Below are 27,229 nucleotides of genomic sequence, written 5' to 3' on the forward strand. Positions count from 1 at the left end.
AATTAAACTAGAAATCAATAACAGAGGTTTGGAAAATCCTAAAACATTGGTAAATTAAGCAATATATCTATAGAACCAAAAGAAGAAATCACATGAGAAATTACAAAATATTTTAACTTAATGAAAATGAAAATACCGCAGGTCAAATTTGTTCGACATAACTGATACAATACTTAGAGGGAAATTTTAAGCATTAAATGTCTACATTAAAAAAGACATGTAGGAAGAGTGATTTTGGATCAGAGGATTTATTTTGTTGTAGCAAGAAATAAGATGAGAAGACAAGTAAGCTTGGTGGTTGTTATGGGAGTCATTGTTAATTGTTTGTATAATCTCTAAAGCATGAGGTGAGTAAAACTGTTGGTGCAGGCAGGCTAGAGATGTTGGGAAGGGACTAATGTTTGCAGATGGTTGTAAACATCTTAACTAGCGGCAGTGAGCATGGAAGACAGCACTAAAAAGGAAAAGCAGGATTACTGGGCTGCACTGAGAGTCCAGTTAAATAAGTTCAAATATGAGAATGTGGTTTTGTAGAGTATAAAGGGGAGAGAAAATAGACATTTAAAACTGGATGTTCCTAGGCAGACAAGTAGGAAGTGACGATGAAGTAAAAGGGTTGAAGATATCAGCAAGTGATTGTCAATGAAATCTAACATCGACAAGGAAGAAAATGAACAGGAGTGAAGTTCGTTGGGTAAAAATGGTGGCTGTATAATGTGAGAAACCTGGAAGGACAGACGATGATGAGACTGTGATATTATTTTAATATTTCAGCACTGTAGAGTAATGACAAGGGGTAGGGTGCAGTTATGGAAGCTAGTGCTTAAAGTAGCATGAAAGAGAAGTCACTGGAGATGACAAATTTAAAGAACTAAAGATGGTATTAGAAAGGTAAGACACTCAAATATCCAGAACAATGGTAGACTTGGAATGGAGAGGAAAACTGTAAAATAAGACCTTGAGTTTTCAGTAAATGAAAGTGGATAGTGAGTACATATACAATAGTGAATGAGAAAACTAAAGATAAAATTAAGTGGCCCACATCTTGAAAGGTGGAAATTTTTATAACTATTTCACATTTTTGAAAGCTATTTTTACATTACCCTTCAGTAACCAACTATTTTCTAGAGAACTGATATCATTTGCAATATCGCTAACTGAGGGAGTACGTTTCTCACATGGAAGACAAGCATTACAGATTTTATTCAAGTATTCTGTTACAGGATTCCAGGGCAGGAAGAATAGGGAAACTGGGACCTGAAAGTTAAAACAAAGCCAAACAGTGTGGGCAATTTGCTACCAGCTTATAACTTACAAGCCATTGTCTTCCCCAGCCAACGACACAGAGCAAATGGTTAAAAACCTCCCTAATGAGAGAATGTAGAAAGGGAGGGGGAAAGGGAAAGGGGGAAAAGATAATTTTTACTCCCTAAGCAAAAAAGCCAGCAGTCCCAAGGCTTGGCGAGATAAAGTTGCCATGTGCTTCTCATGAATTCTGGGAAGGCCGCAACAAAGTAACAAGGGACCTTGAGAATTAATCTGTAGCAAAATATCCAGCAGAAGAATTTTGAGACCTGTGGACAGGAGGGTATATAATGCCTCGGACTCCCACCCACGCCCATCTGCGCTTCATAAGCCAGATGTATAGGTTTGCTTGCTTTTCTTTTTCAATAAAGGTGTATGCTTTAATCAATTGGCTTTTCACAACGCAGTCAAGGTATCTCATATAACTTCATTTATATGAGAAGACAAGGATTGAGGTTGGGGACAGCCCTCTCCCACTGTCTCAGGGAGCTGTCTGGTAACACTTCTCTGGTGTCAGTGAGAGGTGCCTCTGACAATATCACCACATGTTTGAAAATTGTTATCAAGTTCAGCTAAAAACAAATTCTGGTAAATATGCATTAATTTTTGAACATACAAAAAAACACATGAATAATTTATTAAAAGCTTCTGCTGTCAGTAGCTTTACTAACAGAAGTAATATTTATGAAATCTCACAGGACAATCTAACAACATAAATATGTGCAAAAGAGACGAACACAAGACTAAGAATTCTTAATAATGAAACTTACAATAGCAAAGCTATGTTCTACAAGAAATGCTGTACATGCATGAGCTCTCATTGCAAAATAAAAATGTTTCAGAAAAAAAATTTCATAGTCTTACAAGCTCTATATACCATGTTCTAGAATTCTTCTGTTCAACTGCACACTTAATGATGGAAATAAACTAAATTCAAAAGCTTGTTAACTCAAACCTGCATTAGTAAGTTACAGACAATTTCGTATTTCATTCACTGATTTTGTAATCGCTTGATAATATACTTGTGATGCGAAATAATCTTGGGACAGGGGGAGAAAGGAGAAGACAAAATCCAAGAAATATGTTAATATCAGAAGAATAAGACACAAGCCCCAAAATACAATAAAGCCATATTATATTTAACAACCAAGCAATTGTAAATATATTTGTGGAAGTAAAATAAGCCTTTTCCATACCACTATAAATGCAGTCTCAAGACCATGACAAATAAATGCCTGTGGGTTTTTTTCAGATTTTTCTTTTTAATTTTTTTTAATTATTAAATCGTTTTTATTTTTCAACTAGAGGCCCATTGCACGAAGAGATTTGTGCAATAGGCCTTCCTTCCCTTGGCTTCCAGCACCAGTTTTCCTCTGGCACCCAGGACCCAGGCCTTCACTCCGGCTGGAGTCTGCCATATTCGTCTTGGCTGCAGACCCTGGCTGGAGTCTGCCATCTTGGTCTTCACTGCAGACTCCGGAGTCTGCAGTCTTCATCTTCATTCCTGTAGATCCCTTCGCTGCCCCCCCCCCGCCCACCCTCCCTCTCATAGAAGGCGTCCTGCCCTACCCGGCCACTCTGCACCTGGAGCAGCTGAGCGGCCACCATCTTTGTCTTTCTAATTTTCATATTACCTCCTGATTGGCTGGTGGGCGTAGCAGAGTGATGGTCAATTTGCATGTTTCTCTTTTATTAGTGTAGATTACAGTCGACATATTATTGTATTGGTTTCAGGTGTACATCATAGTGATTAGACATTACATGACTTACTGGGTAATCATCTTGATGGATCTCATACCCATCTGACTCCATACAGAGTCATAAAATAAAAAGTCTACAGATGTAGAATTAGTTACTAAAATGAAATGCAAATGGTCCTTAATCACTTTTAACAGATCTCAACCTCACTCATAATAAGAGAAATTCAAATTAAAACTAAACTGAGATACAATTTCTCACCTATCATATTGGCAAAAATCCAAGTGTTTAACAACATACTCTATAGGCAAAGTATAGGGAAAAGGGCTGATGGAAATGCAAACCGGTACCCACTATAAAGGAAAGTTGCAACATCTAGCACAGTTTTATATGCATTAGTCCTTTGACTTAGCAATCCCACGTTTGTGAACCTATCCCGAAGATACACTGACTAACATATGGAGACAGGTACAAGCAAGACTACTCACTGCAGTGCTACTTGTGGTAACAATCTGGAAGCAACCCTGATGTCCATCAGTAAGGGACACATTGAACAAACTATGGTACACTGACACAATGAGGTACTATGCAATTACAAAAATGACTACAGAATAACTTTATATTCTACCATGAGGTGGTCTCTAGAATAAATTAAGTTAAAAAAAGCAATGTTGGAGACAAGTGGGTATTTTTATCTAAGAAAGGTGGGATACACACACACACACACAAACACACACATACTTTTTAACCCATATAAAAAGAAGAAATAGGTTAGAGAAGAATTCAGCTAGATGTCTCTAAATAGAACTTGTTTATTGGTTTGACTTCAGGACCACATAAATATTGTACATAGTTAAAAAAAAAACAAAATTAAATTTTAAATATCCCTAAAAATCAAAAGCAGAACTTAAACAAACCTAAATCTCTGGTGGTCATTATAACCACACAGAGAAGAACTAGTCTAAGAGAATTTAAAGAACACAATAACCAAACTATACTACTGGAATGTGCCTTAAGAACTAAAAGAACTGCATAAATTTTAAGCGGTTTTAATAACCATTTTGTTGCAGTTACTAGGAGACTTGTGTATGTGTGTGTTGTGGGATAACGCAAATGAGTAATATCATTGCCATCATGGAGAACAAGATTCTCAATGTGGAAGGAAAGTGATATAGATATAATACAAATGAGATTAAGTAAAAGCATGTATGCCTCAATTTTAATTGTAAACACCAATGTAAATTTATATTTTATTCATTTAAAAAGTTATGTACATCCTAGCTAACTTCACTGGAAAAGCATAGTAAAAATGACCAACCAGTAGCAAAGAGTACCTTCCATACAGAGATTTGGCTCTAAATTCCATTTACCACATAAAAGAACCTTCAAAAACTGGCACACTCCAGGTCTTCTATTGAAACAAGGATGAATCTGAAACATCTTATTATGCTAGAAAACAAAAAGCTACCAATGACTACTAAGGTCATCCCAAAACACTCAAAAGGCTCTTGATGGCCAAATATGGAAAATTTAAACATTGATAATGATAATAATGCAATAAATTGTAACACTCAAATATGTTTAATTCCATTACTTTATAATAACCTAAAAAAACCTAATTGGTCACTTTGGAGAATGTTACAGAACCAATTCATTATTTTGAAAAATAGCATTAAAGTCTAAAAAAATTAAGTAAGTAAAAAATTAATCAAACTATTCCTAATGGCAATAAATTGTTGATGAAAATAAGTTTCTGTTTATAAAAGTAGTCCACCTACTAATGAAAGAGTGATACAATATAACCCTTTTGCAACCCTTAATGAAATAATTTTGAGCAAGAAACATCAATGGCTCAAGAGTCGGCAAACTTTTTCTTTAAATAAGCCAGATGGTATATATCTGAGGCTTTGCAGGCTACATATAGTTTCTGTCTCATATTCTTTTTTGCTTTTAAACTTTCATTTTTAATATCACTTAAAAATGTAAAAACCAACATCAGCTCATAGGATGCACAAAAACAGGCCACAGACCAGATGTGATCCACAGACTCCAGTTTGCTGAACCCTTGGTGGCTAGTAGCAACATTATATGCCTCTTGATGAAAGCATGTACCACCACCACCTATGTGGTAGTCCTGCAAAATCTTGAAGTTGGATTAAGCAAAAGTGCCACCAAAAATACATGATATACTTTTTAGCAAAGAGAGTTCTAAGCTATTTGTTAGATAACCATATGTTTTGCTCTTATTTTAACAGGTATCTAGAAACCCTCCAGGTGAGTTTTAAGATAAAGCTCTTAATTATCGTTCTAAACCCAACTAGAACAGCTGACTCTTGTCTAGTACTTAGTTTCCTCCATTAAAGAGATACTCTCCATCTCACAAAGATAAAAATGCAGCAACTAACATTGACTCAGGGAACAGAAGTCAGACAGCTATGTACAAATGTACAACTCCTAAGTTACAAATGCGACTTCTCTATATGACCTCTGTAATTTTACCCTATTTCAATATAAGCATAAATGCATATTCTGAAGACAAACAAAATATTTCAGAATTATCCATATAACCTCCATTTGAACAGATAGTTCAAACTTTAAGTAATCATGTTAAGTATTCATTTAAACAACTTTTCTTAAAGGTGCCATATAAAAGAATATAGCTCACTATGCACAAAAGCAGAATCTTTGAATGCACCAAACAGTGCTGAGTTCACTGATGATTTTTATTAAAATCTTTCTGATTATTAAGAGAAAAATATTTGTTTTCCAGAGGATTACATCTTTAAAATAGTGAAACTCAGTTGGAAAAAATATAATTATATACACAAATTTTCAAATCATTTATACAACTTTTCAGAAACATAATGTGTATGGCAAGGTCAAGTAATACTAAACCATGTTATATATATGTACATATACCAATGCCCACAGTACCTAAAACAGAAAGAACAAGAGGATTCTCCAGAAGAAGACCTAAATGAAATAGACATAAGCAAATTATCAAATATAGAGTTCAGAGTAATGATTATAAGGATGCTCAACAGCATCAGAAAACATATATAAACTATGAAAAATGACCAGTTGGAAATGAAGAATGACATAGCAGAAATAAAGAATATGTTGGAAGCAATGAACAGAAGATTAGAGGAAGCCAATGATCATATCAACAAATTAGAAGACAGCGTAGAAAAAACTCACTCAATCAGAGAACTGAAAAGAAAAAAACAATTAAAAAAACAGGAGGACAGGAAAAATGGCGGCGGAATAGACAGACGGGTCCCGAGCCTTGTCCTGGAGCAGAAAGAAAGAACAGCTGAGGATCACCCAGTTGGGGACACCCTGGGAGACTGCAGGGGAAAGTTGTTTTTCTGGAACCTGGGGATCAGAGCGGGGAGTGACCATCGGAGAGCCAGCTCTGGTGCAGCCCACTCCCACAAACCGGTATTGAGTGCCCAGGGAAAGCAGGATCTAAGCACAGGCTAGAGAGGCCATATAGACACGGAAGTCAATCCAGAAACACTGCCACCCAGGGGCTGAATCACAAATTGACTCTTGTATAATCAAAAATAAAGGAATACGAGAAATTAAGACACTGCCTGCTTAAAAATCAGGACTGGCTTACAACACTGAGGAGCAGTGGAACGCAGGGATCTGCAATATTGTCCTGACGGGGAAACAGGCATGCCAAACAAAACAATAGAGGAAGTGAATGACCTTCACTACTGCACATTTTATTTTTTTTATTTTTTATTTTTATTTTTTATTTTTTTAATCTTTTACTTCAGAAAATATTTTTTTTCTTTTTTCCTCACTTGATTTTATCTTTTTAATTATTACATTTTAATTTTCAGTCAGTATTATTACTACTGCTATTTTACCTTTTTTTAAAAAAAAAGTCATTTTATTTTCGCTTTATTTTACTTTGGAATTAGTGTTCTACATTCTATTTTCATCTTTCCTTTAGCATCTTTTTACTCTATCTCAACTCTACCTTTATGCCATCACTCTCTTCCTAACTTTTCCCCTTTTGGTGTCCTGTTTCTCGTACCCTTTTCCTGCTTTAGATTTTCCCTATTCTTTCTGTTTACCCCCAGTTAAAATTTCACCCTACTTATATATCTAATTTCCAATCCCCTGCTCCAAGTCCATACACACCACTCTCTTCTCTGTCTTAACTACCCAAAAAATGGTTTTTCTCCCTGTCCTTATGTTGTTGTTTGCTTGAATGTTGATTATATCGATTCTTTATGCTTTTTTGTGAGATTGTTTTGCTTATTCTTTTTTTTGTTTGCTTTTTTTTTGTTTGTTTTTTGCTTCTGTTTTCCCTCGCCTTGCTTGATATTAGTTGTTGTTTGTAGTTTGTATTAATCTCCAGGTAATTGTTGCTGGCATTTGCTGGGATTAGTGGCTGTTCTCTTGGAGTTTTCTCCCCATATATATAGTTTGTTCCCCTTTTCTTTCTTAGTCTCTTTCCTTTCTCTCTTACTTTTTTTTTTCCTTTTCCCAACTTCATTTTGGCACTCCTTTTTTTCTTTCCTCTTCTTCTTTCTCTCCTATCTCCTAATTTGCCTTTATCTGGTGGTCACCTTTATTGGGGGTTATTAATATCGGGAATACATTTCTGTTCAGTGCCTTGTGTGTTGTACCAGGTTGTGTTGTATTTTGTGCCTTTAAATCAACGCAGGAGAGAGAGAAATACATAACCAGACATCTGGAGAAGAGAGACCATGGGGAGACAAAGAAACAGCCCACATATGAAAGAAAAGCATCACCAGAAAAATAAATAAATGAAATAGAGGCAAGCAACCTGTCAGAGAAAGAATTCAGAGAAATGGTCATAATGTGGCTGAAAAGAATGGAAGACAAATTCGACAATATGAGTAATAACCAAGAAGAAATGAAGAAGAACTAAGAAGAAATGAAAAATGACATCACTGCTGTAAAGAACTCAATAGAAAGCATCAAGAGTAGACTAGAAGAAGCAGATGACCACATCAGTGAGATAGAAGACAAGGTGGGGAAAAATACCCAAGTAGAGCAGCTTCTAGAAAAAAAATTAAAAAGCAGGAGGAGAGCCTAAGGGAACTTTGAGACAACACAAAACAAAACAACATCCGCATAATAGGGGTTCCAGAAGGAGAGGAAACTGAGCAAGGAATAGAAAACCTGTTTGAAGAAATAATGACAGAAAACTTCCCTGATATAGGGAAGAAAAAACCCATACAAATCCAAGAAGCTCACAGAGTCCCAAGCAAAATGAACCCCAAAAGACAGATGCCAAGGCACATTATAATTAAATTGGCAAACACCAACGACAAAGTAAGAATCTTAAAAGCGGCCAGAGAGAGAGAGAAAGTTACATACAAAGGAACCCCCATCAGACTAGCAACTAATTTCTCAACAGAAACTCATCAGGCCAGAAGGGAATGGAATGAAATATACAAAGTCATGCAAAGGAAGGGTCTGAATCCAAGAATACTGTACCCAGCAAGGCTATCAATCAAAATTGAAGGTGAAATCAGGAGCTTCACAGACAAAAAAGGACTAAGGGAATTTATTACCACCAAACCAGCAATGCAAGAAATGCTAAAGGGTCTGCTGTAAAAAAAAATATATATATAGGAAGCGAAGAAGGAACACAGGGGTAAAGAATAAAAATGTTGACAAATAAGTACCTATCAATAATAACTTTAAATGTAAATGGATTAAATGCCCCAATCAAAAGACATAGGGTAATGGATTGGATAAGAAAACAAGACCCATATATCTGCTGTCTACAAGAAACCCACCTCAGAAAAAAAGATGCACGCAGACTGAGGGTGAAGGGATGGAAAAAGGTTTTTCAGGTGAATGGAAATGAGAAAAAAAAGCTTGGGTAGAAATACTTATATCTGACAAATTATATCTCAAAGTGAAGGATATAACAAGAGATAAGGAAGGCCACTTCATAATACTAAAGGGAGCAATCCAACAAGAAGAAATAACTCTGGTAAACATATACGCACCCAATACAGGAGCACCCAAATACATAAAAAAAACTCCTGGAGGATATCAAGGGAGAGATTGACAGCAATACAATCATAGTAGGAGACTTTAATACCCCACTATCACCATTGGACAATACCTCTAACCAAAAAATCAGCAAAGAAACATCAATCCTAAATGACTCACTAGACCAGATGGAATTAATTGACATCTTCAGAACATTTCACCCCAAAGCCACAGAATATACATTCTTCTCAAGTGCACATGGGTCATTTTCAAAGATAGACCATATGCTGGGACATAGGCAAAGTCTCTTCAAATTCAAGAAGATAGAAATCATATCAAGCATCTTCTCAGATCACAGTGGCATAAAACTGGAAATCAACTACAATAAAAACAATCCATATAAATCAAACACATGGAGACTAAACAGCATGCTATTAAACAATGACTGGGTTACCAGAGGGATCAAGGAAGAAATAAAAAACATCATGGCAGCAAATGACAATGAAAACACAACAATCCAAAATCCATGGGACACAGCAAAAGCAGTCTTGAGAGGGAAGTTCATAGCTCTACAAGCCTACTGCAAAAAAACAAGAACCAATGGTAATAAATTACCTAACCCTACAACTCAAAGAGTTAGAAAGAGAGAAACAAGAAAAGCCCAGTGTAAGCAGAAGGAAGGAAATAATAAAGATCAGAGTGGAGATAAACGATATAGAGACCAAAGAAACAATACAAAAGATCAACAAAACCAAGATCTGGTTCTTTGAAAGGATAAACAAGATTGATGAACCTCTAGCCAGGCTCACCAAGAAGCAAAGCGAGAGGACCCAAATAAAATCAGAAATGAAAGAGGTGAAATAACAACAGACCCCACAGAAATACAAAGGATTGTTAAAAAATACTACAAACAACTCTATTCCAACAAACTGGACAATCTGGAGGAAATGGACATATTCCTAGAAAAATACAACCTTCCAAAACTCAATCAGGAAGAATCTAAACAGCTCAATAGGCCAATAACTATGGAAGAAATGGAAGCAATCATCAAAAAGCTTCCGGCAAACTAAAGCCCGGGGCCAGACGGCTTCACAGGGGAGTTTTACCAAACATTCAAGGAAGAACTAAAACCTATCCTCCTCAGACTATTCCAAAAAATTCAAGAGGAAGGAACATTTCCAAGCTCCTTCTATGAAGCCAGCATCACCCTAATACCAAAACCAGATAAAGACAACACAATGAAAGAGAATTACAGGCCAATATCCCTCATGAACAAAGATGCCAAAATCCTCAACCAAATTCTAGCAAATTGCATCCAGCATTACATCAGAAAGATCATAAACCATGACCAAGTAGGATTTATCCCAGGAATGCAAGGATGGTACAATATCCGCAAATCAATAAACGTGATATATCACATAAACAAATTGAGAGATAAAAATCACATAATCATATCAATTGATGCAGAAAAAGCATTTGACAAAATCCAACACCCTTTCTTGATAAAAACTCTCAACAAGGTGGGAATAGAAGGATCATTCCTCAACATAATAAAAGCTATATATGATAAACCCACAGCTAACATCATACTCAATGGGCAAAAACTAAAACCATTTCCCCTAAGAACAGGAACAAGACAGGGATGCCCACTCTCACCACTCCTGTTTGTCATAGTATTGGAAGTATTAGCCATTGCAATTAGACAAGAAGAAGAAATAAAAGGCATCCAAATTGGAAAAGAAGAAGTAAAGCTGTCCTTATTTGCTGACACCTAATTTCTCATCAGAAACTCTACAGGACAGAAGGGAATGGCATGAAATATTCAAGGTAATGAAAAACGAGGATCTGAAACCAAGATTACTATATCCAGCAAGGCTATCATTCAAAATAGATGGTGAAATAAAGAGCTTCCCAGATGAAAAAAAAAAAGCTAAAGGAGTCTATCAGCACAAACCAGCATTGCAAAAAATGTTCAAGGGACTCCTCTAATAAGGAATAGAGAGAGAAACCTAGGCATAAAGAATTAAAATGGCAATAAATAAGTACCTATCAATAATAACCTTAAATGTAAGTGAATTAAATGTTCCAAAAAAATACAGGTAGCAGAGTGGATAAGAAAACATGACCCAAATATATGCTGTCTATAAGAGACCCACCTCAGAACAAAGAGTCACACAGGATGAGATTGAAGGGATGGAAAAAAATTTTTCATGCAAGTGGAAATTTTAAAAAGCTGGGGTAGGAATGCTCATAACTGACAAACTAGACTTCAAAATGAAGGCTGTCACAAGAGACAATAAAAGTCACCACATAATACTAAAGGGATTGATGCAACAAGAGGATATAACCCTAGTAAACATATATGTACCCAATATAGGAGCACCTAACTATATATTTTTTAAAACTTACCATTCACAAAGATAGACCACATGTTAGGACACAAAACAAGTCTCTACAAGTTCAAGAAGATTGAAATCATATCAAGCATCTTCTCAGATCACAGTGGAATGAAATTAGAAATCAACTAAAAAACATTCAAACACAAGGAGGCTAAATAGCATATTATTAAATAAAAAATGGGTTATAAATGAGATCAAGAAAGAAATCAAAAACTTCCTGGAAACAAATGAAAATGAACACATAACAACCCAAAATCTCTGGGACACAGTGAAAGCAGTCCTGAGAGGGAAGTTCATAGCAATACAAGCCTACCTCAAAAAATAATAATAATAATAAATTATTTAAACCTACAACTTAAGAACTAGAAAGATAACAATAAGAAAAGACCAGGGTAAGTATAAAGATGGAAATAAAAAAGACTAAAGCAGAAATAAATGACATGGGGACTAGAAAAAATACATTAAAAAATCAACAAAACCAAGAGCTGGTTCTTTGAAAGGATAAACAAGATTGATGAAACATTAGCAATTCATCAAGAAACAAAGAGAGGGGACCCAAATAAATAAAATCAGAAATGAAAATGGAGAAGTAACCACTGACACCACAGAAATACAAAGAATTGTAATAAAATACTATGAACAACTATATGACAACAAGCAGGACAATGTGGATGAAATGGAAAAATTCCTGAAAAAAAACACAAAAACAATCTCTCAAAACTGAATCAGGAAGAATCATAAAACCTGAATAGGCCAATAACAACTGATGAAATAGAAGCAGTCACACACAAAAAAACTCCCAGCAAACAAAAAAACGTGTCCAGGTGGCTTCACAGGAGAGTTTTACCAAATATTCAAAGAAGAACTAACACCTATACTCCTCAAACTATTCCAAAAAATCCAAGAGGAAGGGATACTTTCAAGCTCTTTTTATGAGGCCAGAATTATCCTAATTCCAAAACCAGACAAAGACATGATAAAGAAAGAGAATTACAGGCCAATATTCCTGTAAAATCCTCAACAAAATATTAGCACATCAGATTCAGCAATATATTAAAAAGATCATACACCATGACCCAATGGGATTTATTCCAGGGATGCAAGGCTGGTACAATATTGACAAATCAATAAACGTGATACATTACATCAACAAATTGAAAGACAAAAATCACATGATCATATCAATAGATGCAGAAAAAGCATTTGACAAATTCAACACTCATTTCATAAAAACCCTCAGCAAAGTGGGAATAGAGGGAGCATATCTCAACATGATAAAGGCCATATATGACAAACCTAAAGCCAACATAATATTCAATGGGCAAAAACTAAACCATTTCCCCTAAGAATAGGAACAAGACAGGGATGTCCACTTTCACATTCTTATTCAATACTAGAGGCCCGGTGCAAGAAATTCGTGCATGGGGAGGGTCCGTAGGCCTGGCCAGTGATCATGGCCGATTGGGCCTTCTGGCTGCCATCCGGGGCCTTCTTTCTCCCAGCTGCTGGCTGCTGGCTGCTGGCTGCTGGCAGCCAGCCGGGGCCTTCCTTCATTCCGTGCCGCCCCCTGGTGGTCAGCGCACATCATAGCAAGTGGTTGAACTCCTGGTGGGTTGAACTCCTGAGGGGACAATGTGCATATTAGTCTTTTATTATATAGGATAGTACTGGAAGTCCTAGCCACAGAGATCAGACAAGAAGAAGAAATAAAAGTCATCCAATTGGAAAGGAGGAAGTAAAACTCTCATTATTCGCAGATGACATGATATTGTACATAGAAAACCCTAAAGACTCCACCCTAAAACTACTAGATTTAATAAGTAAATTTGGCAATGTAGCAGGATACAAAATCAACACCTAAAAATAGATGGCTTTTTTATACACCAATAATGAGTTATCAGAAAGAAAAACTAAACAAACAATTCCATTTACCATTGCAACAAAAAAATAAAGATACTTAGGAATAAACTTAAGCAAGGAGGCAAAATACCTGTTCTCTGAAAACTACAAGACATTGAAAAAAGAGATAGAAGAAGACATAAACAAGTGGGAAAATATACCATGTTCATGGATTGCTAGAATCAACATCATTAAAATGTCCATACTACCCAAGGCAACCTACAAATTCAGTACAATCCCTATTAAAATACCAATAGCATATTTCACAGAGCTAGAACAAATACTCCAAAAACTTACATGGAATCAAAAAAGACCCCGAATACCTGCAGTGATTTTGAGAAAGAAAAACAAAGTTGGAGGAATCACAATACCAGATTTCAAGTAATAGTACAAAGCCACTGTAATCAAAACAACCTGGTACTGGCACAAGAACAGGCATATACCGTAGATCAATGGACCAAAACAGAGAACCCAGAAATCGACCGAAGTCATTATGCTCAATTAATATTTGACAAAGGAGGCAAGAGCATACAATGGAGTCAAAGGAGTCTCTTCAATAAATGGTGTTGGGAAAATTGAACAAATAAGTGCAAAAAAATAAAACTAGACCACCAACTTACATCATACACAAGAATAAACTCAAAATGGATAAAAGACTTAAAACCACAAAAATCAGTCATGAAACCACAAAACCAGTCATGAAACCACAAAAATCCTAGAAGAAATCATAGGCAGCAAAATCTCAGACATCTCTCATAGCCATATGTTACAGATACTAGTACATCTACTAAGGTGAAGGAAACTAAGGAGAAAAATAAACAAATGGGACTACATCAAAATAAAAGGCTTCTGCACAGCAAAAGAAACCATCAACAAAATGAAAAGAAAGCCCACTATGGGAGAATATATTTAGCAATTATACATCTGATAAAAGGTTAATATCCAAAATATATAGGGAACTCATACAACTTAACAAAAGGAAAACAAACAATCCAATTAAAAAATGGGCAAAGGACCTAAATAGACACTTCTCCAAAGAGGATATACAGATGGCCAAGAGACATATGAAAAAGTGCTCAAAGTCATTAATCACCCAAGAGATACATATCAAAACAACAATGAGGTACCATCTCACACATGTCAGAATGGCTACCATCAACCAACCAAGAAATGGCAAGTGCTTCCAAGAGTGTGGAGAAAAGGGAACCCTAGTACACTGCTGGCGAGAATACAGACTGGTGCAGTCACTGTGGAAAATAGTATGGAGTTTTGCCGAAACCGGTTTGGCTCAGTGGATAGAGCGTCGGCCTGCGGACTCAAGGGTCCCAGGTTCGATTCCGGTCAAGGGCATGTACCTTGGTTGCAGGCACATCCCCAGTGGGGGGTGTGCAAGAGGCAGCTGATCGATGTTTCTCTCTCATCGATGTTTCTAGCTCTCTATCCCTCTCTCTTCCTCTCTGTAAAAAATCAATAAAATATATTAAAAAAAGAAAATAGTATGGAGTTTCCTCAAAAAATTAAATATGGACTGGGCTCGAGAGGCTGTTTGCAGAGTGAGCTAACGATGAATACCAGAGGACTTGGATCTCAGCTAAAGGACAGTATTCCAGTTACTGAGCTATCAGAAGTGTACCTTTTGAAAGTCATGATCTTCTTCGAAAAGGTTTTTCTTGTGTGGAAAATGAACTTTTGCCCAGACATCCTCTTGAATTATCAGAAAAAAATTTCCAGCTCAACCAAGATAAAATGAATTTTTCCACACTGAGAAACATCCAGGGTCTATTTGCTCCACTAAAATTGCAAATGGAATTCAAGGCAGTGCAACAGGTTCAGCGTCTTCCATTTCTTCCAAGCTCAAACCTTTCACTGGATATTTTGAGGGGTAATGATGAGACTATTGGATTTGAAGATATTCTTAATGACCCATCACAAAGTGAACTAATGGGAAAACCACACTTGATGGTGGAATATAAACTTGGTTTACTGTAACGCACTGAGCTGACCATGGAAATGGAGGGGCTACATCTTGTTTATAGTCGCCTTTTTGCTATAATTTTATGTATACAACATTAAAAGTACTGACACATGAAAAAAATGAATAAATATGGAACTGCCATTTGACCCAGTGATCCCACTTCTAGGAATATATCCTAAGAAACCCGAAGCACCAATCAGAAAGAATGTATGCACCCCTATGTTCATAGCAGCACAATTTACAATAGCTAAGATCTGGAAATAGCCCAAGTGCCCAACAGTAGATGAGTGGATAAAAAAGTTGTGGTAAACTTATACCGTGGAAAACTATGCAGCAGTAAAAAAGAAGAATCTCTTACCCTTTGAGATAGCATGGAAGGACCTGGAGAGTATCATGCTAAGCAAAATACATCAGTCAGAGAAAGACAAGTATCACATGATTGCATTCATATGTGGAATCTAAGTAACAAAATAAACTGGTGAATAGAGTGGATCCAGAGACATGGAAGCATGGAACAGAGTGCAGAATCTCAGAGGGAAGGTGGGGGAGGGTGGGTGGGTGGGCGGTAATCAACCAAAGACCTTGTATGGACACAGACAATAGGGTGTTAAAGGCCTGAGGTGAGGGGGGAATGGGGAGGAGCTGGAGAGGGTCAATGGGGGGGAAAGGGGACATATGTAATACTTTCAACAGTAAAGAATTAAAATAGAAAGAAAGGAAGAAATAAAGAAATGGAAGGAAGGAAGGAAGGAAGGAAGGAAGGAAGGAAGGAAGGAAGGAAGGAAGGAAGGAAGGAAGGAAGGAAGGAAGGAAGGAAGGAAGATAAAAATAATTCAAAATGACAAGGATAAATAAAGATCAGTAATGAAAATTTTAAAGCACTATTTATGTCACTTCTAAATAAAAAAATTAATATAATTGTGGTTTCATAAAATAACATCCCAAAAATTGGAAGGATGAGTTGAAGCATCTAAAATAGTTTAGCTTAAATATTCTTTAGCATCATATTTACTCCCTTACATCTAAATCTAAGTTCACCATGCCTGGCCAGTGTGGCTCAGTGGTTGAGTATCGACCTATGTACCAGGAGGTCACAGTTCAATTCCCAGTCAGAGCACATGCCCTGATTGCAGGCTCAATCCCCAATAGGAGGCATGCAGGAGGTTGCCAATCAATAATTCTCATCATTGATGTTTCTATTTCTCTCTCCCTCTCCCTTCCTCTCTGAAATAAGTAAAAATATTTTTAAATAAGTAAATAAATCTAAGTTCACTAAAACAATTTTATGTTTTAGTTTTTGAAGTATTTATATCTAGCCAGAAAAGGGGGGCTCTTATAGAAAGAACAAAATAAAGTCATTACTGGCTTTCTCACCAGTACCATCTATATATATACATAAAAAGCTAATATGCAAAGTGTCCCCTCAGGAGTTCGACCGGGAGACTGGGAGTTCGATCACTCACTATATGTGCGCTGACCACCAGGGGGCAGCATGGACTGAAGGAAGGCCCCAGCCAGCAGCCAGGGAAGGGAGGCCCCAGCCAGCAGCCAGGGAAGGGAGGCCCCAGCCAGCAGCCAGGGAAGGGAGGCCCCAGCCAGCAGCCAGAAGGCCCCAATCAGTCTTGATCGCTGGCCAAGCCTAAGGACCCTACCCGTGCATGAATTTCATGCACCAGATCTCTAGTATTCATATAAGTTTAAATACTGGTGTTAATCTAAAACAATAATCCCTCTCCAGTAAATTAGGTTATTATGAGACTACAGCCAGACTAGATAAACTCTTCAGGTTATATAATTTAGACTTTAAGAGTTAAGTGTTGTAATTTTGGAAGTTCAAGGATGAACACAAAATTATGGATATAGAATACAGAAAATATTCTGGATCACTAAGATGTATGAGATGTATGAGAAAAATGAGGAAAAGAATATATACACATGGCCCTGGCCAGGTAACCAGGTAGCGTCATCCTGCTATGCCAAGGTTTTTGGTTCAATCCCCGGTCAGGGCACAAATAAGAATCAACTGGTAAATGTATGGATAGGTGGAATGACTAATCAATGTCTCTCTTTCTCTCCCTCTCTTTAAAAATCAATTAAAAAATCAATCAATAAAAATGTTTTTAAAAAGAACATACACGCATGAATAATGGAAACAAACTGGGTTGTACTCTGAGATGAGTTAAGCAAGTAGAATGGAAAGATTTAATTCATTCTTTTACTCATTCCCACATGATTTTAATAAATCAATTGATTGATAAATAAACTAACAACTGACTTCCTTGGCTACGACGAACTGATCCACTTTGATTTTACCACTCAGACCAGATCCCCCAGCAAAAGTGCAGTCCTAATAAGTAGTAACAATTCAGAGCTTCCTCCTCAGAAGTCTTTTATACCATTTTATGTAATAAGTTATTAATCTTTAATATTATGAGTTTATAAATGATAAAAGTACATTATTGAGACCAAACTGAAGATTTTTATCTTAAATTTAAGAGTCCTATAGCAATGAAAAGGAGCAGCGTTGATCTCAGAGATTTTCAAATTAACCACCTCAAACCAAATTTTTATGATTGCCATTTGCATCATGTCTTTGAAAAATAAATTTAGAACTTAATCTGGTTTAATTTGAAGCTCAGAAATGTCAATTATGTCACTTAAACAAATGAGTCTGGGCCAAAGTAAAACATTTTGATTTAAAATTTAAATCTTTGTATTAAGTATATAGCTCCCAAATGACTGTCCACAGGCCACTGAGGCTCTGATAAAATTTTCATTCATCTTCCATAAAATAAGAAAAGTAAGGGCAATGCAGCAAGTTTTTTAAAAAACTAAATTACTTAATTTTTATTTCTATTTGGAATAGATAGAATATAAATGATATCTATTGTATCTATATATCTAACTAGAAGCTCGGTGTACAAAATTCATGCACAGGTAGGGTCCCTAGGCCTGGCCGGTGATCAGGGCCGATCAGGTTCCCCACCTCCCTGCCTCCCAAACTCCTCCTTCCCTCACTCCCTCAGCACTCCATGGCCACCGCTGGTCACCCACCATGTTCCACGCCACTGCCTGGTGGTCAGCACACGACATAGTGAGCGATCAAACTCCTGGTCTCTTGGTCAAACTCCCAAGGGGACATTTTGCATATTATACCTATACTAGAGGCCCGGTGCACGAATTTGTGCATGGGGGGGTGTCCCTCAGCCCAGCCTGCACCCTCTCCAATCTGGGATCCCTCGAGGGATGTCCGACTGGTGGGATCGGGCCTAAACGGGCAGTCAGACATTCCTCTCACAATCCAGGACTTCTGGCTAAAAACACTCACCTGCCTGCCTGCCTGATTGCCCCTAACTGCTTCTGCCTGCCAGCCTGATCATCCCCCAAGTGCCCTCCCCTGCAGGCCTGGTCCCCCACAACTGCCCTCCCCTGATGGCCCGATTGCCCCTAACTGCCCTCCCCTGCCGGCCTGGTCACTCTTAACTGCCCTCTCCTGCCAGCCTGGTTGCCCCTAACTATCCTCCACTGCAGGCCTGGTCCCCCTCAACTGTCCTCCCCTGCAGGCCTGGTTCCCCCAACTGCCCTCCCCTGCAGGCCTGGTCGATCCCAACTGCCCTCCTCTGCCAGCCCAGTCACCCCTAACTACCCTCCCCTGCAGGCCTGATAGTTCCCTACTGTCCTCCCTTACAGGCCTAGTCCCTCCCAACTGCCCTCCCCTGATGGCCCGGTCACCCCTAACTGCCCTCTCCTGCCAGCCTGGTTGCCCCTAACTATCCTCCACTGCAGGCCTGGTCACCCCCCAACTGCCCTCCCCTGCAGGCCTGGTCGATCCCAACTGCCCTCCTCTGCCAGCCCAGTAACCCCTAACTGCCCTCCACTGCAGGCCTGATCACCCCCTACTGCCCTCCCTTGCAGGCCTGGTTCCCCCCAACTGCCCTTCCCTGCAGGCCTGGTTCCCCCCAATTGCCCTCCCTTGCAGGCCTGGTTCCCCCCAACTGCCCTGCCCTGCAGGCCTGGTCGATCCCAACTTCCCTCCTCTGCCAGCCCAGTCACCCCTAACTACCCTCCCCTGCAGGCCTGATAGTTCCCTACTGTCCTCCCTTACAGGCCTAGTCCCTCCCAACTTCCCTCCTCCCCTGATGGCCTGGTCACCCCTAACTGCCCTTCCCTGCCAGCCTGGTTGCCCCTAACTGCTCTCCCCTGCTGGCCTGGTCACCCGCAACTGACCTCCCCTGCAGGCCTGGTTTCCCACAACTGCCCTCCCCTGATGGCCCTGTCACCCCTAACTGCCCTCCTCTGCCAGCCTGGTTGCCCCTAACTGCCCTCCCCTGCAGGCCTGGTTGCCCCCAACTTCCCCCCCTGCCGGCCTGGTCCCACCCCCCAACTGTCCTCCCCCGCAGGTCTGGGTCTCCCCTAACTTCCCTCCCATGCAGGCCTGATCGCCCCCAACTGCCCTCCCTTGCAGGACTGGTCCCTCCCAACTGCTCTCCCCTGCTGGCCAGATCGCCCACAACTGCCCTCCCCTGCTGGCCATCTTGTGGCGGCCATCTTGTGTCCACATGGGGGCAGACATCTTTGACCACATGGAGGCAGCCATCTTGTGTGTTGGAGTGACAGTCAATTTGCATATTACTCTTTTATTAGATAGGATATATAAAAATAATACCTATTTAAAATCTACTTCTATTTACTTATAACTAATTTTTTGGAAAAATATATTATTATACACTAAATAATATTATAATAAATGCATACTACAATTAAGATATAATCAAAATTGTCCAAAAATTTAAAAATCAGTAAGATAATTGTATCAGTCTATATACAGTTGAGATGCAAAAACCACACCAGCTATTTGAACAGAAAGAATTTAAAATAAAGACTTGGTAACTGGAGAGTGAAAAAGAAATCTAAGATATCACAGAGACAGTAATTGCATGAAGTAGCTAACACCACCCTTAGGATTGGGGAGAACAAGAAAGGGGGTTGTTAAAACTTAGAAATATAGAGGAGGGACACCGTGGGGACTCAAACTTCTGAGAAAGAAATGTGCTCCTGTTACTTATGCTGGGGACTGGAGAAGTTGTGCATGATGATTCTCTTTCTGAAAGTGTTGAAAAACCTGCAAACTAGTCACAATTAATACTATAGGAATGAACTTCAGCTGCCTGGTGAAGTGTTGCGGGCTCACAGGAACAGAAAAAAGGCAGAAAGAAAACTGGAAGCCAACAGGATAGAAGAAGTCCCTTCTTTGTCCTTCAGTTTCCCATTCTCCCTCTAACAACCCCTATTGACAGAATCTAATGGGGATCTAGGGAACAGTGCAGAAATGAAGTTTCAGAGTCCAATTCCTGGCATCACAAAGCAGAATATAGAAGGGCTTAAATACCTAGTGATTTAATAATGGGCACAATGCTGGTCTTAGTTTATTAAAAATTAACTTATCTACAAAATACCACTAGGAGACATAATTTTTAGAAGCTTTATAAAGATTCCAATTACCCTATTTTTAATACAATTAACAAAAATAAAGATGTTTGGAACACTTTGCCCCCTTCAAAATACTCAAATACAGCCTCTTTTGATTCTAATAAAGCAGATTATCTGAAACAGAAATCTTCAACTGGTGTGCCAAAAAATTTTTTAAAACATGCAATACCTGACTATTTAGTCAGGGCACTGACCTCTTAGATTGTCAAATTAAAAAATTACAAGAGCCCAGCTAGTGTGGCTCAGTGGTTGGGCATTGACCCATGCACCAAGAGGTCACCGGTTCAATTCCTGGTCAGGGCACATGCCCTGGTTGCTGTCTCAATCCCCAGTGTGGGGGCATGCAGAAGGCAGCAGACTGATGTTGCTGTTTCTCCCTCATCAATATGTCTATCTCTCTCTCCTTCTCCCTTCCTCTCTCTAAAAATCAATAAAAACCTATTTTTTTTAAATGACAACAGCCAACACAACAATAGCCATACAGTATGAATGAATCAAAATTATACCTTTTTTTTGTCAGATTGTCAAAAAATACATTTTTGGTGTACCACAGAATTTTACTAATTAGTTCTATGTGTACCATAAGATGAAAAAAGGTTGAAAATCCCTGATCTAAAATATTCTTAGACTTATTTGTCCATAATTCCACTTCTCAGGAAACAAAGTAACCAATAAGGAAATGGCTATTCTGAACTCAGAGAGAGTTCTAACAGAGAAACTGATTAGAGAGATGAAGTGAGGGAGAAAGCAAACATGCCATTTGCTCTCACCTTTGTATTCATGTAGTCAGAGAGAAGAACCCGGGGACATGCTCTAAGTGGTGTTGCTCTCCAGGCTCCATGCTATCACTTCAGAAAATTTTTTCTTTTAATATCCTTCAACATTGTCCTCCCCTTTGAAGATCCCACCATCCTACCTAATAATAGACAAATATGCAAATTGACCGTACCTTCGCTATGCCCGCGATTGGCCAGGAGGCGCGGGGAGGGGGGCCGATTGGGCCGGCGGGATGCTGAGCTCGCGTCACCAGCAGCGGCTCGAGCTCAGCGTCTGCGCCATGGCTGTGCTGCGGCACAGAAGGGGCCTCTGGGGCAGCGAGCTCACGTCCCACCGCGGACCATCAAAAGCGGGGGAGCTGGGTGCCTGTCCGCTCAGGCACCAGTGGACAGGCACCCAGCTCCCCCGTGATCGAAAGCGAAAGCGTGTAGGGGACCCTACACGTGCATGATTCAATCATGCACTGGGCCTCTAGTTACATATAACTATTATTCTCTTCCCATTCTCATCATTGTCCTTATGAACCTCTAAGATCTCAAGCATCTGATTAGGATCCTCCTTCATACTCCTTCTAGCTGACTTCATCATACACCTCAAGGATCCACTAAACACTAATTGCACAATTGTCTAACCTAGACCCCTATCATCAAACTCCCTCTAGCCTAAAAAAGTTTCTGCTGAAAAATTCATCCATAACCTTATGGCACATCCCTTGTATGTAACAAGTACTTTTATTATTTTCTCCTATGTTTAACTTCTGACTATCTATATATATAAAAGGCTAATATTCAAAGTGTCCCCTCAGGAGTTTAACCGGGAGACCAGGAGTTCGATCGCTCACTATGATGTGTGCTGACCACCAGGGGGTGGCACAGAATAAAGGAAGGCCCCAGCTGGCAGCCAGCAGCCAGGGAAGGAAGGCCCCAGCTGGCAACCGGAAGGCCCCGATCTGCCCTGATCACCAGCCAGGCCTAGGGACCCTACCCATGCACGAATTTTGTTCTCTGGGCCTCTAGTTTAATTATAATGTGTATTGGTGTGGGTCTGTTCAGATTTATCTTATTTACATCTCTTGGGCTTTGTGGAGCTGGATATCTGTTTCTTTCCCCAGCTTAGATAAGTTTTCATCATTATTTCTTTGAATAAGCTTATTGTTCCTCTCTTGTTCTCTTCTTTTAGGACCCTTATCCTGTGTATATTGGTCTACTTCATAGCATTTCATAAGTCTCTTATGCTATCTTCATGGTTTTTCCTTTTTTTTTTTTTTCATTCCTGATTTTATTTTTATTTTTTTATATATAATTTTTTTATTTTTGAAAGTATTACATATGTCCTCTTTTCTCCCCATTGTCGTCTCCCAGCCTGGCCCTGCCCTCCAGTCCTGGCCTACACCTCTTATTTTTGCTTCTCCGATTGAATGATTTCTACTGCCCTGTCGTTGACATTGTTGATCCTTTCTTCTGCTTGATCTAGTCTGTTGTTTACCCATTCTATTGAATTTTTCAGTTAATTAACTTTATTCTTTAGGTCTGTGATTTTCATTTGGTAATTTTTAAATATTTTCTATATCTTTTTTGAAATTCTCACTTTGTTCATGCGTTATTCTTCTTACTTCAATGTGCCTCTTATGACCATTATTTGAATTTTCTATTTACATTTCATTAAAATCTCTTTCTGGAGATTTATCTTGTTCTTTTATTTGGAACATATTCCTTGCTTGGTGGGGGTTTTCCCATTTTCCTTGCCTCTCTGTGCTATTTTCTGCACATTAAACAGCCACCTCTCCCAGTCTTGACAGAGAGATCTTATGTAGATGAACCTCATCAATCAGCTCAGCCCAAGTTCCTGGTAATCAATTAAACTTCTTTGATTATCCAAGCTGCCATCTTTGTTCTTATGGCTCCCAGTAGGTAAAGTTGTCAAGACCTATCTGTGTCCTAAAAGGGAAGATTGCAGTCAACACTTAGTAATAGGATAATCAAAACATGAACTCTCAGACAGCAGATGGAAAGGATGTAGCTAAGTCCCTTCCAGGGATAAAACAGCTAATAGGCATTTTTGCCGGCTTCCTTTGTGCTGAGCCCAGGTGTATAGCCACAGAGGGCTGCTCCTGCATCCATTTAAAAACTGTAGGACTTGTGAATGCAAGCACTGTTGGTTATCAGAGGTAGATAGTTTGAAGGTCCATCCCTCAAGGAGAAGCCACAAAAGTTGGGGCCCCAGACATGTGTACAAGCTCCTTCCAGGGAGATACTAGCAACTAGGTTTTGTTATAGTGAGCCAGAAAGCAAAGGGAAGGGAAGTTTCCAAGTTTCCCCAGTGTCAGGAAGGATTACTGCCAGTCCCTAGCTATATGCTAAATTCCCTCGGACAATTACTTGTGTACATCAGATTTTTTTTTTGATTTTTTTTTTAGGAAAGACTGGGAGATAGGCATTTTTGTCTGCTCCCTGTGTTAAGCCCTAGGTGTATAACCTCTGCAAATGATCACATGTTCTGTTTACAAACTGCTTGTTTGCTGCAATCCTGTGGGACTTGTGAAGGCAAGCCTCATTGGCTAACATAGCCAGGTGAACTGGGATTTTGTACTCAGGCAGTAGCTATAAGCTGAGGTGCCAGATGTGCATACAAGCTCCTTCCAATGAGATACTGGTGACTTGGTTTTACTGTTGGAGCAAGCAGAGGACAAAGGCAGAGCAAGTGCCTTCCACTGACTCCAGCTCAAAGGATGATCATAGCCAGCCCCTAGACGTATAAAATTAGAAACCATACCCTCAAGCAGCAGCTTGTAAAGTAGGCAGTTAGATTCCTTTCAGGGAAAGACTGGGAGATGGGCATTTCTGCAGGCTCCTTCTACTCTGAGTCCTAGGGAGACAGCCATGCCAGGTACTTGCACACCCATTAAAAATTGCTTCTTTTGATAAAGTCTTATGGGTCTTGGGGACTCAAGCCCTGTTGGCTTTCGGAGCTAGGTATCTTGGGGGCCTATTCCTCAGGTAGGAGTCTTAAAACTTGGGATGCTAGATATACATTCTTTGCTCCGCAGACGGAAGCTGAGAGTTGGGTTCCCTCTCAATTACCAGGCACTCAGCTGGGGGTAGGCTTTCTGGCAAGAGTGTGTCTCAGCCTTTCCTGCCTGCTTTTATGTGGGTATTTACTCATTTTCCCAATGTGTAGTAGCTATTCAGCTAGTTTCTGGATTTCCTTCAGAAGCAATTTCTTTGAGTGTAGCTGTGCACTTGGTGTATCCATGGAAGGAAGAATGTTCAGGAGCCTCCTATGTCACCATCTTGGTCAACTCTCCAAGTGTTAGATATTCTTAGTAGATACTGTGAAATGGCTCACTCAGTACATGTTCTAACCCTTCTTCTAATATGCTGAGGCTAAAAAGCTAAAAACTATTTCTCAATCCTTCACATCTAGGGTTCTAGATTTTATTTAAGTTCCTACAATCAGATGTAAAACCTGGCTTTGGCACCCCGTTTTGTTGGTGTGGCTTGGAACAACAGCGCCACCGTCTGGAACAGCAACTGTAGCAGCAGCTTCCTAACTTGACAGGCTACTTTCTGCTCATGGCAGAGGCTCTGAAGCTGATAGTTGTGGTGGAGTCTTCCTGATACTATAGCATCTGATTGTGACAAAGGCAACAATCCCTCAGCAGCTAGAATGGCTTTGGAAATATTCCTGGAAGTCCAATCTAGAGTTTGTAAGCCATTAATGCTCTTCCTGCTTAAACAAGTTAAAGAAAGTTTTATTCTCCAAACAGAACACTAACCAAAATTCCATTATTATTATTTCTTCTAGAGAAAATTCCCAAACCTTTTGGAAAGAAAAAGGTTTGTGACCAAGACAGCAATTCAGAGACAGGTATCTCTCTGCATATTTGACTTTGTCAGTGAAGCAGGAACTACACCCAGAAACAATGAATGGCAAGCAATGATTTATAATGGGCTTCTGCAGGCATTTGTGGTGTTGAAATTTGGTGTAGCATTTGAAAACATACCTGAATTCCTTGATTATAACTTAGTGTTAAAATACCATGCCACTGTTTTTGCTATATATCCCTTTCTATAAGCATGTATCATAATTTTTTCCAAATAAACATATTTAAAAAGCAGTCATATCCAGCCAGCATGGCTCAGTGATTGAGTGTTGACCTATGAACTAGGAGGTCACAGTTCGATTCCCAGTCAGGGCACATGCCTGGGTTGCAGGCTCAATTCCTCATGGGGGCGTGCAGAAGGCAGCCAAGCAATTACGTTTGTATCCTTCTCTCTCCCTCTCCCTTCCTCTCTGAAATCAATAAATATATATTAAAAAATAAATAAAAAGCCCTCACAGGTTTGGCTCAGTGGACAAGAGCATTGGCTTGCAGACTGAAAGGTCCCGGGTTCAATTCTGGTTAAGGGCACATGCCCGGGTTGCGGACTCGATCCCCAATAGGGGGAGCATGCAGGAGGCAGCCAGTCAGTGATTCTCTTTCACCATTGATATTTCTATCTCTCTCTCTCCCTGTCCCTTACTCTTTGAAATAAATAAAAATATCCTATATAATAAAGAGGTAATATGCAAATTGACCATCATGCCCTCACAAGATGGCTGCCTATGACCAGGCCGTCAGGGGGGTTAGTGAGGGATGACCAAACAACTGAACAAGCAGGCTGCATGGGACAATCAGGCCAGCAGGGGGGTTAGTGAGGGATGACCAAACAACTGAACAAGCAAGCTGCATGGGGCGACCAGGCCGACAGGGGGGTTAGTGAGGGACGACCAAACGACTGAACAAGCAGGCTGTGTGGGGTGACCAGGCAGCAGGGGGGTTAGCGAGGGACGACCAAATGACTGAACAGCAGGCCACGTGGGGTGACTAGGCCAGCATGGGGAGAGTGAGGGGCAATCAGGCTGGCAGAGGGGGGCAGTTGGGGGCAACCAGGCCAGCGGGGGGGGGGGGCAGTTAGGGGCGACCAGACTGGAAGGACAGTTGGGGGCAACCAGGCTGGCAGGGGGGGCAGTTAGGGGTGACTAGGCCGGCAGGGGGGCAGTTGGGGACGACCAGGCCAGCAGGGGGGGCATTTGGGGGCAATTAGGCTGGTGGGGGGGGCAGTAAGGGGTGACCAGGCTGGTGGGGGGGACAGTTAGGAGCGACCAGGCTGGCAGGGAAGGGGCAGCTGGGGGTGATCAGGTTGGCACACAGAGGCCATGAGGGGCGATCAGGCTGGCAAGGGGGGCAGTTAGGGGCAACCAGGCAGGCAGGCAGGTTAGCAATTAGGAGCCAGTGGCCCAGGATTGTGAGAAGGATGTCCAACTGCCAGTTTAGGCCTGATCCTGGCAGTCGGACATCCCCCGAGGGGTCCCGGATTGGAGAGGGTGCAGGCTGGACTGAGGGGACCCCCTCCCTTGCACTAATTTTGTGCACTGGGCCTCTAGTTAAATACATACATACATACATACATACATACATACATACATACATAAATACATACATAAATAAATACATAAATAAAAACAGTCATTACTTATCTGCATGCACCTGCAAGCCCTGGAACACTGGAGCACAGGACTGAAACTCCTATCGGGAACATAGGAGAACTCAGAATCAATGTCTCTTTACTGCTAGAACCTCAGCGCTGTTCTGTCTGAATCTAGCTGCCATTCTTTCTTCACTTCTGTGCCCTTGAGAAACTCTCAGTATCAT

General features: G+C 39.9%; 1 protein-coding gene and 1 pseudogene across 2 annotated transcripts in view; one reads left to right on the plus strand and one right to left on the minus strand.

The window, feature by feature from the left end:
* Positions 1-27,229, minus strand: part of LOC307102527 (fibrous sheath-interacting protein 2-like) — a gene marked incomplete at both ends in the record, with an annotated part of 112,008 nt that overhangs the window by 47,285 nt on the left and 37,494 nt on the right. The window lies entirely within an intron of this gene.
* Positions 14,848-15,401, plus strand: LOC307115139 (proteasome maturation protein-like; annotated as a pseudogene). Its single transcript has one exon. The product of its transcript is annotated as a proteasome maturation protein-like (transcript).

The sequence above is a fragment of the Cnephaeus nilssonii genome (assembly GCF_951640355.1).
Source record: "Cnephaeus nilssonii genome assembly, chromosome: 1".
NCBI lineage: Eukaryota > Metazoa > Chordata > Mammalia > Chiroptera > Vespertilionidae > Cnephaeus > Cnephaeus nilssonii.